Source organism: Leptonychotes weddellii, chromosome X, assembly GCF_054177405.1.
Source record: "Leptonychotes weddellii isolate Sample4059 chromosome X, ASM5417740v2, whole genome shotgun sequence".
Lineage (NCBI taxonomy): Eukaryota > Metazoa > Chordata > Mammalia > Carnivora > Phocidae > Leptonychotes > Leptonychotes weddellii.
The window spans coordinates 42,002,508-42,020,139 of NC_138385.1; the positions used below are offsets into that span (position 1 = coordinate 42,002,508).

Here is a 17,632-nt window from a genome sequence, read left to right on the forward strand (position 1 = left end):
TTTCCCTCTCTTTTTCTTCTGGGACTCCTATGACAAGAATGTTATTAGGCTTTATGGAGTCACAGAGTTCCCCAAGTCTACTTTTGTGACCTAGGGAAAAAAATATTTCTCTTTCCCTAATGTTCAGCTTCATTATTTTCCATAATTTTATCTTCTACATCACTTCTTCTTTCATCCTTGTGTTCATTACCTCCAGTTGGTTTCAAATCTCAATTATTGCAGTTTTCCTTTTGTCTTGACTAGTTTTTAGGTCTCTTATGTCTGCAGTAGAGGGCTCCCTTATATTTCCATGCTTTTCTCAAGCCCAGGTAGTATCCTTATGATTATTTCTTTATATTCTGGATCAGGCATATCACGTATATCTATTTCAGTTAGATCCTTGGCTGTGACCTTTTCTTGGTCTTTTTTGGGGGGGTGAATTCCTCTATCTTGGCATGTTGTCTAGTTCTCTGACTTCTGCTGTGTGTTAGGAAAGCCTATAATGTTTCCTGTTTTTGAGAGTAAAGTCTTTATGTAGAAGAGGTCATACAATAGCCAGGGTCTGGTCCTTCTAGCAGTGTCCCTGCTGTGTCCTGCATGCACACTGCTGCTGTGTTTTGGCTGTTCATTCCCTCAGGTAAGTCTTCTGCAGAGGTTGTCCTTTCCTACAGTGGCCAGTGTTTGAACTTTGGCCAGAGTTTAGCAATTTTAACTAGGTGAGCTGTGGTCTGCTTGTTAAAAGAGACCTGATGTTATTTCCACTAGAGCTGAAGCTTGCAAAACTCTATGTCAGTAGACATGGTTCATGTGCAGGTTTGTGTTGGTCTTCTGGGGGAGAGGCCTGCTGTGCTGGTTCTCAGGCACACTTGCCCAAGAAAAGCAGTACCAGCAGAGTACAGGGGCATGGGGCTTGGTGTAAGCAGTTTAGGCCATCACTATTGGTGTTGTACTGTTTACTAAAGTCAGTTTATGCTGGAGGGGGTGCGTAATGGCACTAGCCAGCTGCCTTATCCTGGAGAGTGGAGCTCATGCCCCCTGCTCTCTGGTAAGTCCTCCTCAAAAAGTGAACAGTCTCCTATCGGGAGTCCCAGGTGTCTTTCAGATTGCTGCCTTCACACTATCTGGGCCACCTGCATGCCGGGCAGAGCAGTGTACTTTTGGTCTTATCACAGGCAGTCTGGTTTTAAAACTCCAAACCTTAGGGACTTGGAATGGTGTGGACCTGCACCTGAATTCTGGGGGAGGGACTGGCCGAGCTGGGACTGTTGCAGGTTTGACCCAGATGGCAGTCACTCCAAAGCATAGGAGAGTGGATTTTGCAGTAAAGCACAGCAAAGAGCCAATATCTGGTTTAGCCACCCTCAGCAGGTGTCTGCACCTATGCTGAGGGGCGGGGGGAGGGAAATGATGCCACCTCACTCAGATGTGCTCCAAGAAGGGTGACCATCTGCCTCAATGTGTCCCAGGGGATCCTCAGATGACACCATCTGCCCCCAGGATACCTGCCCACCTCCTCTACAGGAGCACTGCATTGCCCTCAAGGCTCCACACCAGCCATGCCATGGACCTCTAAAACTCCAGTTTTTGAGCTGCACTAGTTGTAAAAACTCATGAAAATCAGCCCCTTTGAGTTGAATGATGGTTTTGGGGAGGCAAGCAAGGTGGCAGAAAAGTAGGAGACCCCATTCAACTAGTCCCCTGAATTTCACTGGATATCTATCAAACTATTTTGAACACCCACGAAACCAGCCTGAGATGTAAGAATATATATGCAGATCTCTACGAGTAGAAAAGCAACTGCTTTTTCCAAGGTAGGACTTGTGGAGTCATGACTCTGAGGGGAGATATAGGAAAATAAACAGAAGGGGGAGGCAGCCTCTATAAGCTGGCTCCTGGGAAAGTGATAAAACACTAGAGCACAAAATCAGAACTCTTAGAAATCTGCTCTAGTGAGAGACATCCCTCTCTGAAATGGGCTCTGGAAATGAAAAGGCAGAATTCAAGGTAGGGCAATGTGGTCTCAGGATCCGAGGAATCACAGAGCGAATGGGGGTGCCTGAACTGGTAGAGTGCCCGAGCCAGTGGAGCCAGGAAGCAGGTATGGTCAGTGAGCCCAGAAGGGGACTCTCAGCTCGGGTCACCATAAACTGAGAGCCAGGTGGGTCGGTAATTGTTCTTTTCCTTAAGAGCCTAAAAAAGGCTAGAACCTGCATCCATGACCAGGCAAAAGCTCTCAGAGCGGTAGCGGCCTGGAAAGGATATTACAATGGCAACCAGACATGTTCCAGGAGCTTTGGTGGGCGCACGAGCCTGTGGCCACTCACAATTTTACAATCACAAAGGGTAGTGGTACTCCCTGGCCCCTGGGACTACCTCCAAGAGAGTTGCAGTGGCATACACCATGAGAGGCTGCGGTTTTAGGGGCATACAGAAATGGAGACTTTTTGTCCCAGAGGGTCTATTAAAGAGGGAAAACTGCAATCTTTCTGCTCTGGGCAGGAGGTTTGGGCATGGACATTTTTGCTCTGATCCTCTGAAGAGGCTCGGACAGCCTTCCTGGAACAAAAGCCACACCGAGGACCAGTTTGCAATAAGCCCATTCCCCTGACAGGGGGTGGGACAACTCCACCCAGGCAGGGATACCTGAGAAACAGCACAGCAGGCCCCTCCCCCAGAAGACAGTATGGAAGAACACGTGGATGACAAGCCTATGGATCCCACAAGATTCTATAATTCCAATACCAGGGGAAAATATTATATTGAGCTCCAGGTTTTGCCTCATGACTCATCTATTTTTCAGATAAAATTCTCCTTTTCTTTTCTTTTTCTTATGATTTTTTGGTTTTTTTTTTTACCTTTTTCTCATTTCACCTAGATGCTTATTATACCAACTTATATTTCATAGTTACTTTTTAACTTGTATTTTTTCACATCTACATTTTTTATAGATATATGTTTCATTTAAGTCCTTTTTTCAAAATATTCAACTTTATCATTACATATATATATATATATAAGTTCTACTTTCCTTGAAATTTTGGGATGTAGTGTCTTCTAACAAACAGAGCAAAATTCACCCAGGAACAAGTAGAAAACCCTGCTTTGTCCACACTGCGAGATTATAGTCTCCCTTCCCCTCCCACTTTTTTTTTGTTTTTTTGTTTTGTTTTGTTTTGTTTTTAATTTTATTCTTGTATTTCATTTTGGCTTTGTTTTTCTGGGGTGACTTCTGACCACTCTGGATTTTACTAGGGTGCATCTTGCTTAAGTCGTGGTTGATATTTTGGACTCTGTTCATTCACTCACCCATCATTCTCTGGAAAGAATGACAAGAAGGAGGAACTAACACAAAAAAGAATAAGAGGCAGAATTCTCTGCCACAGAGCTAATCAATATGGATATAAAGATGTCAGAGAATTCAGGATAACAATAATAAAGTTATTAGCTAGAATTGAAGAAAGTGTAAGTGACAATATAGAATCTCTAAGGGCAGAAATGAGATCTAATGAGGCCAAACTTAAAAATGGTGTGAATGAGATGCTCTAAACTGGATATTTTAACAACTAAAGTCAATGAGGCAAAAGAGAGAATAAGTGATCTAGAACCTAAGCTGATAGAAAGGAAAGAAGTTGAGGAAAACAGAGATAGGCAGCTGGTACCCCATGAAAAATCCTTGGAGAGATTAATGATGCCATTAAAGGTTCCAATGGCAGAATTATTAGGATCCCCAAGGAGGTAGAGAAAGAGAGAGGGCTAGAAGGTATATTGGAAGAAATCATAGCTGAGAACTTCCTTAATCTGGGGAAGGAAACAAGCATTTGTGTCCAAGAGGCAGAGAGGACCCCTTCTAAAATCTATAAAAATAGATCAAGACCCCAACATATATTAGTGAAGCTTGCAAATCTTACAGCCAAAGAAATTATCCTGAGAGTAACTAGGGAGAGGAGGTTCCTTACCTATGGAGGGAAGAACATCAGAATAACATCAGACCTATCCATAGAAACCTGGCAAGCCCAAAAGGGCTGGCAAGACATATTGAGGGTACTAAATGAGAAGAACATGCAGCCAAGAATACTTGCTCTAGCAAGGCTGTCATTCAGAATGGATGGAGAGATAAAGAGTTTCCAGAACAGGCAGAAACTGAAAGAATATGTCACCACCAAGAAGCCCTTCAAGAAATATTAAGGAGGATTCTGTAATTGAAGAGAGACCCCAAGAGTCACATAGACCAGAAAGAAACAGAGAAAATCTACAGTACAGGGACATTGCAGGCAATACAATGGAAGGAAATACAAATCTTTCAATAGTTACTCTGAATGTAAATGGGCTGAATGCTCCCATCAAAAGACACAGTGCTTCAGATTGGATAAAAAAGCAAGAACCATCCATTTGCTGTCTACAAGAGACTCATTTCATTTTGAACCTAGGCAAAGTGAGGGGATGGAGAAATATTTACCATGTCAATGGACCTCAAAAGAAAGCTGGGGTAACAATCCTCGTATCTGACAAATTAGATTTTAAACCAAAGACAGCAGTAAGAGATGTAGAGCAACATTATATCATAAAAGGTCTATCCAACAAGAAGATCTAACAATTGCAAATATCTATGCCCCCAACATGGGAGCAGCCAATTACATAAACCAATTAATAACCAAAATAAAGAAACATATTGATAATAATATATTAATAGTAGGAGACCTCAACATTCCATTCACAGCAATGGACAGATCATCAAAGCAGAAGATCAACAAAGAAACAAGAACTTTGAAAGACACATGGACCAGATCGACATCATAGATATATACAGAACATTCCATACTAAAACAACAGAATACTCATTCTTCTCGAGTGCACAGGGAACTGTCTCCAGACTAGATCACACACTGGGTCACAAATCAGGTCTCAATCAATAACAAAAGATCGAGATTATTCCCTGCATATTTTTAGACCACAATGCTTTGAAACTGGAACTCAATCAAAAGAACAAATTTGGAAGGAACTCAAACACTGGAGGTTAAAAAGCATCCTGTTAAAAAAGGACTGGGTCAACCAGGAAATTAAAGAGGAACTTAAAGAATTCATGCAAACCAATGAGAATGAAAACACATTGGTCCAAAACCTATGGGATACTGCAAAGGCAGTCCTTAGAGGGAAGTACATAGCCATCCAAGCCTCTCTCAAAAAAGTAGAAAAATCCCAAATGCACAAGCTAACCTTACACCTAAAGGAGCTGGAGAAAAAACAGCAAATAAAACTTAAACCAAGCAGGAGAAGAGAAATAATAAAAATTAGAGCAGAGATCAATGAAATAGAAACCAGAAAAATAGTAGATCAGATCAATGAAACTAGAAGCTGGTTCTTTGAAAGAATTAATAAAATCAATAAACCTCTGGCCACATTTATCCAAAAGAAAAGAGAAAGAACCCAAATTAATAAAATCATGAATGAAAGGGGAGAGATCAAAACCAATACCAAGGAAATACAGACAATTGTAAGAACATATTATGAGCAACTATATGCCAACAAATTAGACAATCTGGAAGAAATGGATGCATTCCGGAAACTTATAAATTACCAAGACTGAAACAGGAAGAAATATACAATCTGAACAAAGCAGTAACCAGCAAGGAAATTTAAGAAGTAATCCAAAACTTCCCAAAAAACAAGAGTCCAGGGCCAGATGGCTTCCCAGGGGACTTTTACCAAACATTTAAAGAAGAAATCATACCTATTCTACTGAAGCTGCTTCCAAAAATAGAAATGGAAGGAAAACTTCCAAACTCGTTCAGTGAGGCCAGCATTACCCTGGTCCCAAAACCAGACAAAGACCTCCTCAAAAAGGAGAATTACAGACCAATATCCCTGATGAACATGGATGGCAAAATACTCAACAAGATCCTAGCCAATAGGATCCAACAGTACATTAAAAGTATTATTCACCACCACCAGGTGGGGTTTACTCCTGGGATACAAGGGTGTTTCAACATTCAGAAATCAATGAACGTGATAGATCACATAAACAAAAGAAGAGACAAGAACCATACGATCATCTCAATTGGTGCATAAAAAGCATTTGAAAAAATACAGCATCTTTTCTTTATTAAAACTCTTCAAAGTGTAGGGATAGAGGGAACATACCTTAATATCAAAAAAGCCATCTATGAAAAGCCCACAGTGAATATCATTCTCACTGGGAAAAAGCTGAGACCTTTTCCCTTAAGGTCAGGAACACGACAGGGATGCCCACTCTCATCACTTTTGTTCAACATAGTACTAGAAGTCCTCGCCTCAGCAATCAGACAACAAAAAGAAATAAAAGACATTCAGATTGGCAAAGAGGAAGTCAAACACTCTCTCTTTGCAGATGACATTATACTTTATGTGGAAAACCCAAAAGACTCCACCCCCAAATTGCTAGAACTCATACAGCAATTCAGCAACATGACAGTATATAAAATCAATGCACAGAAATCAGTTGCATTTCTATACATTAAAATGTGACTGAAGAAAGAGAAATTAAGGAATTGATTCCATTCAGAATTGCACCAAAAACCATTAGATACCAGGAATAAACCTAACCAAAGAGGTACAGGATCTCTACTCTAGAAACTACAGAACGCTTATGAAAGAAATTGGGGAAGACACAAAGAGATGGAAAAAGATTCCATGATCATGGATTGGAAGAATAAACATTATTAATATGTCTATCCTGCCCAGAGCAATCTACACATTTAATGCAATCTCTATCAAAATACCATCGACATTTTTCACAGAGCTGGAACAAACAATCCTAAAACTTGTATGGAACCAAAAAATACCCTGAATCATCAGGGTAATGTTGAAAAAGAAAACCAAAGCTGGGGGCATCATAATGCCTGACTTTAAGCTATATTACAAAGCTGTGATTATCAAGAGAGTATGGTACTGGCACAAAAACAGACACATCAATCAATGGAACAGAATAGAGAGCCCAGAAATGGACCCTCAACTCTATGGTCAACTAATTTTCAATAAGGCAGAAAAGAGCATCCAGTGGAAAAAAGTCTCTTGAATAAATGGCCCTGGGAAAATTGGACAGCCATATGCAGAAGAATGAAATTGGATCATTCTCTTACACCATACACAGAGATAAACTCAAAATGGATATAAGACCTAAATGTGACACAGTAATCCATCAAAATCCTAGAGTACAACATAAGCAGTAACCCCTCTTCGACATCAGCCACAGCAACTTCTTTCATGACACATCTCCAAAGGCAAGGGAAACAAAAGCAAAAATGAACTTTTGGGACTTCATCAAGATAAAAAGCTTCTGCACAACAATGGAAATAGTCCATAAAACAGAGGCAATGCACGGAATGGGAGATGATATTTGCAAATTACATTACAGATAAAGGGCTGGTATCCAAGATCAATAAAAATTTCTCAAACTCAACACCCAAAAAACAAATAATCCACTCAAGAAATGGGCAGAAGACATGAACAGACACTTCTCCAAAGAAGACATACAAATGGCTAACAGACACATGAAAAAATATTCCCAACATCGCTAGCCATCAGAGAAATACATCAAAACCAAAATGAGAGACCACCTTACATCAGTTAGAATGGCAAGGATTAATAGGACAGGAAACAACAAGTGTAGGCAAGGATGTCATGAAAGGGGAACCCTCTTACACTGTTGGTGGGAATACAAGCTGGTGCAGCCACTCTGGAAAACGGTATGGAAGTTCCTCAAGATGTTAAAAAAAGAAGTACCCTATGACCCAGCAATTGCACTACTAAGTATTTACCCTAAATACACATATGTAGTGAAAAAAAGGGGCACATGCACCCCCAATATTCATAGCAGCAATGTCCACAATAGCCAAACTGTGGAAGGAGCAGAGATGTCCATGGACAGATGAATGGATAAAGAAGATGTGGTCCATATATACAATGGAATATTACTCAGCCATCAGAAAGGATGAATACCTGCCATTTGCACTGACATGGATGGAACTGCACGGTATCATGCTAAGTGCAATAAGTCAAGCAGAGAAAGACAATTATCATGTGGTTTCACTCATATGTTTAATATAAGGAATAATGCAGAGGACCATAGGGGAAGGGGGGAAAACTGAATCAGAAGAAATCAGAGAGGAAGACAAACCATGAGAGACTCTGGACTCTGGGAAACAAACAGAGGGTTACAGAAGGGAGGGGGTGTGGTGGGAGGATGCAGTAACCAGTTGATGGGTATTAAGGAGGGTGTGTGTTGTGATGGGCACTGGGTGTTATACTAACTAATGAATCGTTGAACACTACACTAAAAACTAATGATATGTTGGCTAATTGAACATAACAACAACAAAAACTCAGCCCCTCTAATTTTCCCAGTCAATGGCTTTAGGGAAGTGCTTTCCCTGTGTGATCCCTTGTGTGATCCTCTCTCTCTCTCTCTTGCCTCTCTCTGTGTCCAGGGCTCCCTCACCTCTCTAGCACCTGTGACTCTCTTCTCCCCCAATTATGTCTCTGTACCTCCCACCTTCCATGATGTGGCCTCTTCTCTCCTTCTAGTTGTGCAGTTCATTCTATCAGTCATTAGACGGATTTCTTGGGTATTCAGAATGATTTGACATTTATCTAGCTGTGTTTGAGGGATGAAACAAGGCTAGGGTCCTTCTACTACTCTGTCATCTTAGCTCTCTAAGTCTGTCTCTTATATCTCACATATGTCAATGTATGCAGTGTACATCATATTATAGAGATGAAATAACTGTGGAACATGATATGGCGGGGACAGAGATTCCATCCAAGTCATGCCATTGACATAGGAGAACTTGCCCTCATTAGTAATGATATAAAAGGACAGCAGTGGCACATTTTTTTCCTTTGCAACTTGAGTTGTCAGAAAGCAGTATTTCTCAAATTCTGTGCATGTGACAAAAAAAAATATTCTACTTGAAACCTTTGAATTTCCTATTATTCTTTGAATTATAATGAATTCTAAGTATCAAAAATACTCATGGGTAATAACTGCCAAGTGGGAAATAGTACGGTCCTCTACTGAGAGCATCTTACTTCCCAACCCATTTTACATGTTTCAACAGCCCTTAATAGGAGTGATAGTAATAGGAAATTCACCCTACATTGTTCTCAACTGAGACCAACTAAGAGATCCTTTAGCTGTTTGCAGGATACAAGGGTTATCATATGGCTTTGGCTGTTTGAATCTCTTGGTGTTTTTAGCAACTTCAGGACTGATTTGAATTTGCATTTTAAAACACATAAATCTGGCTGGACAGAAAATTTAATATGAATGAGGTTATTTATTTCCTAATATCTCCCTAAATTCCTTTCCCTTCTTCTTACTACACACAAAGCTTACTAGCTAGCAACAACATTTCAAAGCTTCCCTAGCAGACAAATGTGGACGTATTATTAAGTTCTTGTCAATGGGATAAGAACATAGAGGATATGTGCAATTTCTGCCATGCTTATTTAAAAAGAAATTGCACAAGACTCCTTTTCTCTTCTTTCCATGAGATGAAACACAAATGTGCTAGCAACCCAGTTTTGACCATGTGGTCTAGGAAATGCCTTAGGAGACAGCAGAAAATCAATATGAAAGGAACCTGTGTCCCTGAATGGCCTTGTCAAACAGCTAAGTCCCACCATTGCAAACTAACCAAACCTTACTTAAGAAATTAAACTTCTGTCTTATTTAAGCTACTGTGTTTTGTGAGTTCTTTGTTGAAACAGCTTAACCATTATTACCTTTAGCATTTGCCTCTGGTGCCCCATGTTATATCCCCTTGGCCCAACTCTGATTTCAGCTGCAGCCTGCACTGGACAGTTGCACATGAGTTTAGACCCAGCTCATGCTGACTGCACTCCCTCAAATTCATGCTTCACATCTTTCTAATCCTCACATCGGGGCCTTCATCAATATCTCAGCAGCCCTCTCAGTCACATGCAAGCCTCAAATAATGGGAGACAAGAGACAGTGAGTAAATACCTACTTTCTTCCTTCAGGCAGACAATTCTGATAGGGTAAGTGGTTAAGAGCACTAAAAATATTTAATCCAGAGAAGACCCAATAAGAATTGTTAAATATTTGAAAGGCATGTATGTACGTAAATATTCAAAAAGCATGTACAGAAGAAGAATTCAGATAAATTTATTCTGTAAGATCCTACATAGGAGAATGAAGATTAAGATAGAAGATGTAATGAGAAAGATTTCAGTTCACTATAAATAAGAACTTTATAAAATCAAAGTTACTCGAAGGTAGGTTTCTAAACCATATTTCTGATATATAGTGACAGGTTATTTAAAATTCTTTAAAGACTCTTACCAGCTGCTCTTCTGACCAGGCAGACAAATCCTTCAGGATCTTCCTCTCTTGCCTTGGCTTTTCCTGCTGCCCACCTTACTGCACCTATGACAAGCCATGACAAATTACTTACAATTCTTCTTAACACACTGGGCTATTTAATCACTCTGCCTTTCCACTATGTTGTTCTTTCTTCCCTTTCCACCTTACCATCCATTTGTTCTCCTAGCAAACCTCACTCTTCATGAGAAAAATGGGGCAGTTTTTCCTCTGTAAAACCTTGTCTGAATCCTGTCCCACCCCTACCACATCCACACAAAAGAGTTAATTACTCTCTTCTATACTCCATTCCTTTCACATTCTTCCTTTTTCCATTATTGCCCACACTGTAATACAGTGATTTGCTTGCATGTCTGTCAACTCTACTAAACTGTGAAATCTTAAAATCTTAAAATCAATGACCATATCTTATTAATCTTTCTGCCTGCATCACTTAAGAAAGTATCTGATGTATAATAGGCACTCAATTATTTGAATAAATGAATTTAGGAAAGAAAGAAAGGAAGAAAGAAACAAAGAAAGAAAGAAAGAAAAAGAAAAGAAAGAAAAAGAAAGAAGGAGGGAGGGTAGGAGGGAAGAAGATTAAGAGCTTTTGATAGGATAATATAGAGATAACTGAATTATCAAGAGTGGTTATTCTGACTCACCCTTAAGGTTTCTTCCAGCTCTGTCTGTGATTCTAAAAAATTGTCAGCTGCTCAAGCCTAATTAGACTTATTTAAATTAAAATTAGTTTAAAATACCAGACATCTTATTGTAAGGAAACTTTATCTCAAAGTAAAAAGTAATTGTATGACCTATTAACATCTTAAATTGTTGGGTTATGCCAATCAAAAGTTAGTAAGTGAAGATTTCTTTTATACCATTTAGTACCAACTTGGAAATAAATCATACCTACCCTATAGTCACTGAGTGTTTTAGAATAGAAGTGATATGTGTATGCTCATGTGTGTACATATATGTGTGCTCATGTGCATACATATCTATGAGTAATATACCATTGTATCCCCTGAAGTGAAGCAAATAGAGAATCTTAACTTTATGAAATGAATAAAGTAAAAGTGATTGCTATGTCTTCAGTAAAATCCTCACAGTTACAGAATTGTGAAGCTCTCATTTATTAGCACCATTACATCACAATTCTCTATCTCAGAACGAGTCAGACACTAAAGTAGTTCCAATTTAATAGATAAATTCAGTTGTTGCTCCCTGCTTCTCATTGGCATTTTGGTCGAGGTATAGCAGAGCTCAGGAAGATCCTCATTAAGGGCAGCTTCCCTCACTTTTGCTTCAGTCACTGTCAGTATGATGGTCACATCTAAGCCAGGGGGCCACAGTAACAAGAAGATACCCTAAGTCTTGCCTACATGTCCCACTATTTTTTTTTTTTTTACCATCTTCACTATCTTCTATGGTGGAAGAGAATCCAGAGATGAGGTACACTTTTATTGTAGAAGCAGCTTTTCTGCTCTGTACCTATTCTGAATATTAAGGCATGTCTGTACTGATAGTAATTGTGCTTTGGCAAAATTGTGAAGATACAAAGTTGTACCTTTAGTTGTCCCCTTTTGAGTGCTTCTTTCTTCCTTTTAAGTTTCTCAGTTCTTAGTATCTCTATAATTCTTGGTTGTCCAGGATCCTCCACATGGACACTCTCCATTCTCTGGAGCATTCCATAATCCCTGTCTCACCCACTCCCCTTAAAACTTATCTGTACTGAGAACTAGTCTTTTACTGCCTTTCAAAATAACTAACTAGATAATTTGATCACTTAATTTATGATGATCATGTTAATGGATAATACCAACTAGGATTGAATCATGGCTCTACTACTTCCTTCCAGTGTGCCTCTGGGCAAGTTATTTAACTTCTTTTGCCTGAGTTTCCTCATCTCTAAAATGGAGATAATAAAAGCACCTGCCTTACAGGGCTGTTGTGAGAATTAAACAAATTAATACATATAAAGTGATTAGCATAATGCCTGGCACATAGTAAGTGCTCAATGAATGTTAGCTATCAACAATCATATTTTAGGAGGGAATTGAAGGGTCAGAACTTCAGAGCTTGTGGAAAACCTCTTGGACATGAATTTGCTAGCCTTTATTTTTGCATATATCATGGCTATTACATGGTGGGGACATTAGGGGTTACTCTCTACACTGTTGTACATTATAGAGAGACCAATGAGAGAATAAGAGTCCACACTATCAGAGGTAAAGCTCTTTAATTAACATAAAACTCGAGTCTTTTTAAGATAGGTAACTTTTTAAAAATGCTTTGCTTTTTATCCCAAGCTTCTCTCAAGCAATGACTATCCTCCTTCACTGGCTTTGCCTGTGCATTCTGACATACCTTAACAGACAAAACTGTGTTCTTGTGCTTGTCCTTTCACATCTTAATGACTGGTATCAAAAATTCCAGGAAAAATGTATTATGGCACAATGTAATGTGCTGAAGTTATTTTTCCTTTTCAGAGAGATCATTTCAGTTATAGAAAATGTACTTTTTAAATATATTAAAATAAATTCAGGCAAGTTTTTAAATTCTATTATCTCTGTTATGACTTAGTTTATAGACAAAATTGGCATGCTTTTAAAAGTTTGAATTTTTTTCTTCAGTCCTTTCCTTTTTCATAAGTGTGGCCCAGAAGATAAACCTACTGTATGAAGCCACAGACTGAAAACAAAAACAAAAAACAGGAAGGAATTTACATAGTTTTATATGATAAAGCCTGGATAAGAGAGAGATCAAATCACTCTCAACTCTGCAGCTGATGTTTGAACTTGCCAGTGTAGAAGGTAATAACGCACACTTCATTCTATCTTCTTAATAACTGCCTGTTTGAGACTTCAGTTTTCTGCAATGTGTTGGTCTAAATCTAGTCTTTTGTTTTAAAACATTCAGTTTTTGCTTCTCCTCTTTTTTAACAGCCAATTTTACATATTCATTATATTCTGTTTAAAAAATTTTTTATTATGTTGTGTTAATTACCATACATTACATCATTAGTTTTTGATGTAGTGTTCCATGATTCATTGCTTGTGTATAACACCCAGTGCTCCAGTCAGTACATGCCCTCTTTAATACCCATCACCAGGCTAACCCATCCCCCCACCCCCCTCCCCTCTAGAACCCTCAGTTTGTTTCTCAGAGTCCATAGTCTCTCCTGGTTTGTATTTAAAAATTTTTTGATTGAAATGTTATTTTAGCTTTATATTTCTTTTCCTCTTTTCCCAAACGCAGACACCAGCCACTTTGAAATTCCTTGAGTGACCACATATTGCCTGAGCTATTTCTGTCATGAGCTTAAAAGCATCATGCATAAGTCATTCCCTATTTTCTTCTCACTTCCTTTCAATTCAAAGTGTATACTCTCTTGGCAATAGAGAATGATACATTTCAACAGAACATACTTTATAAAATGTCTGTTAGACTATTTTTATTTTATAGGGAATCAGATGTTCATGTCTTAAATATTGGCCAATCCTAGGTACTTCTGAATGAAGGTTATATAAAGCATCGTCCAAATAATGTCATCATAGCATGTCATCGTCCAAATAATGTCATCATAGCATGTCATTGAGTTAACTTAATGGTATTGTTATCTTTACTTTTTTTTTCTTTTTAAACCTTTTGGTATTATTATCTTTAAATAAATGTTTCAATCCATCCTGTTCCTCAGACCATTTTCAGATATAAAGTATAAGGTAAAATTGAAATTGTCAAGTTCCATCAACAAGTGTTAATTAAGCATGGCTCAGCTCTTTAAATCCACTATAGACTGTAACACTGAGAACATGTATTTTCTTTCTTGATTTCTCTTCCTGTTATTGCCTTTACATGTATCTTTGTGATTTATAATCTCTGAGCTATTGAGTTTCTGAATATGGCTACTGAAACAACTACAATGTTTGACTAAATTGGGAGAAAATCAAACTTATTTCAGATTTTCCAAAATAAATGGCCAAGGGTAAAATTTGAAACGTAAGCAAAATCTCATGCATTTCAAAACAATTTACTCTTTGCAAGTACAGAATAACTACTTAATCATTTTAAAACTATGAAGTGTAAAAATTACTCACTGCATAATAATTGATCTTCATTATTTATAGATTCTATATTTGTGAATTTTCCTCCCTACTAAAATTTATTTGTAAGTCATAACACAGAATCAACACTCACTATGCATTTTCTGTCATTCTTGGTCATGTTCCATGGCGAAAAATTTGAGTCACCAATGTGCAGGTTCGCAGCTGAAGTCAAACAAGGCACCACTTGGCTTTCTTGCTTTAGCTCTTATACTGTAAACAAATGTCCTTTTTGCTATCTATTAGGCAGCTATACTTTCCACACTTCGTTGTGCTTTTTGTTGGTGATTTTTCTGTTTTAAATGGTCCCCAAGCATAGTACTAAAGTGGTATCAAGTGTTTCTAAGCTCTGAAAGGCTGTAGTGTAAAATACACATGTTAGATAAGCATCATTCAGGCATGAGTTATAGTTCTGTTGGCTATGAGTCCAATATTAAATAATCAACAAAATATGTTAAATAAGGTGTATTTAAACAGAAACACAGATAAAACAAGGATATATATTGATTGGTTTATGTAAATGTTGTGACCAGAGGCTCACAGGAACCTAACCTTGCATTTCCCCTAGGAGCAATGGTTCTATACATTACAAAACATAACTACCACAAATAACAAGAATCAATTGAATTTTTAACCCGAGTATAGTTAGAACTACCAAGAAGTCAGGTACATAACTAAATTAATAAAATGTCTTTCTATACCAAGATCTCTGGGTCATAAGCCCTTGGACTTTTCCATAAAGGGAGTATTGAAACTAGGTTGATTTACCAACTTCCTCAACTTAAACATGCTCAGAACACTTACATTAGCCTACCATTGGACAAAATCATCTAACACCAAGCCTATTTTACAATAAAGTGTTGAATATCTCATATAACTTATTGAATACTATACCGAATGTGAAAAATAGAATAGTTGAATGTGTATCAGTTGTTTTCCCTGGTGTTCACTTGGCTGACTGGGAACTGGAGCTCGCTGCCACTGCCCAGCATCATGAGAGAGTATAATACTGTGTATCACTAGCCTGGAAAAAGATCAACATTCAAAATTTTAAGTACAGTTTCTACTAAATAAGTATTGCTTTCACATCATCATAATATTAAAAAAATCATAAGTGAAATCATCATAAGTTGGGAACCATTTGTATTTTGATGAAGGTAATTCCTTGTTTTCAGATAATAAAAATGTCTGTGATCAGCACATATACCTCTAACAATGCTTAAAGAGAGCAATTAAATATTCTTAGTTACCTTTTTTTCTCATGGGTAGCTTTATTACATTGTCAGCTGATTCAAATATATCAATACATTGTCAGCTGGCTTTACCCTTGGAATCAGCTACCTTAATATTCCAATACTGCTTTACCCACCTCTTGGTGTCTCAGTTAAGAATGCCTGTCTCGGGATTTCCATCTGGAAATATACCACAGGTGCTTGCTATTGATGAGATCCCCTCAAGTACAGGTGACACTCTTGGTTTGTCAGTGAGACTGTCCTACTACATTTGACTTGGATTTCCAAATCTGGTATGTGGTAGTCTGTAGTCCATCTCAGGTATAAGTGGTCCCTGGCCCACTCCATCCAGCTGCTGACTGGTCCTCAGATCAGAGTGTCATCTCTAGTAGCTGCTCAACTCCCCTTAGTTACACTATAAAGAGTAACACAGCAACAACAAATATGTGTTGATTAGATTATCAAAATAATTGTTGCCAATGTATATTACCCCATAGAGGGGAACAAATTTTTAAAAGTCAGACATCAAAGAGATTTTTCTTTGTCTAGTTTCCTAAATGTGTATAAGATACTGTATGATATAAATAAGGTCAAATGAAAATATAGCTAGATGTGGTTTTTTGTGGTAGTGAGGCGTTTGGTTGTTATTGGTTATCCTTTGAAACCAATTCTGTTTCTTGGGGTAGGAAATGTCTTAGGTATAATGCATTGCTAAATAATAAAACTAATACAATTTACTCTGACTAGCATCTCAATTCTTACAGCACCAGATTTGTAATATATGGAAGTCTATGGTATGCTTGACAAGTGTCTTGGATCACAGGCAAACAAAGTAGTGTTCCATCATTTGCTGTTGAAGTGCAGCAATACACCCTAAGTAAGAAGGGCTGTGAAAAGAACAACACGACTATTTCTATCATTCTGTAGGCAAAGCACAGTAAGTGTTGATTAATGTGAGATTTATTGAAAAGTTATGAACGAAGGAGCCAAGAAGGTGGCCAGCTAGTCACTGCCTAATGTTTAAATTGCAGCACCCTAATGATTTTCACTTTCCTCCAGCATATTTCCTGTATTCCCATTTTAAGTCACAGTGGTAATAGATTTTTTACCACTAAACTTCACCTACTCTTTAGTCATCAGAAGAGCTGCTTATTGGGCACTTATTTAGGTATTTCCCCTAAATTTGTCTTGGTTTATTTCTTCCCATTATGTCTTTTAAATAATAAATGTGATTAGTTGTTTTGTAAGGTTTAATATTTAAAACACTTTTGTACTTGTTGAAAAGTCAGTTCTTACCACATCCATGAAAGTTAGGCCAGCTCTGTTTTATTGTCTACCTCAGGTGCCTTCCTGTCAAAAATAAAAACTTTATGAACTCCTTTAAATGAAGGACCATATTTTGTATATCCTCAACAGACCAGGGTGTAAGTCTTGAGGACTTAATCCATGTTTAACAATAACTGAGACATGTACAAAGTTACTGCTAAACATATGCTACTTTGAAAACTGGATTAGGTCTTATTTTATTAATCTTGTATATAATACATAACAAATTTCCATACACACCTGGGCAATCAAAAGAAAATTGATGACTATGAGTAAGGTAAGTAAAAAACACTCCCTCCCAGATTCAAAGTGATATCTAATTGAGGGAAATTACCTTATCCAGGATTTGCTTATAATAGAAAATATAGCTCCTGAAAGGTTTAATGATACTGAATTGGTACCCTTTTGAACTAAATTACTTCTTCAGAGAACAAAATGGTCTTCCTGAAAGAGGTAATTTAACTCAAACATATGAGCACTTTACCTCAAAGAAAGAGTACCAGTTTTCTCTAGGAACTCCATTCTTCAGTTGTACACCCCCCTGCACAAAGAATTGGGCTGCAAACTCTTTGTCTACTACTGCATATATACTGCAAAATATGGCCAGTGTTTTCCTCCTTAAAGTGGCC

The 17,632-nt window shown here is 38.0% G+C and overlaps 1 pseudogene; it reads right to left on the minus strand.

The window, feature by feature from the left end:
* Positions 1–15,806: 15,806 nt before the first annotated feature.
* On the minus strand, positions 15,807–16,025 carry LOC102726641 (SNRPN upstream reading frame protein pseudogene; annotated as a pseudogene).
* Positions 16,026–17,632: the final 1,607 nt, after the last annotated feature.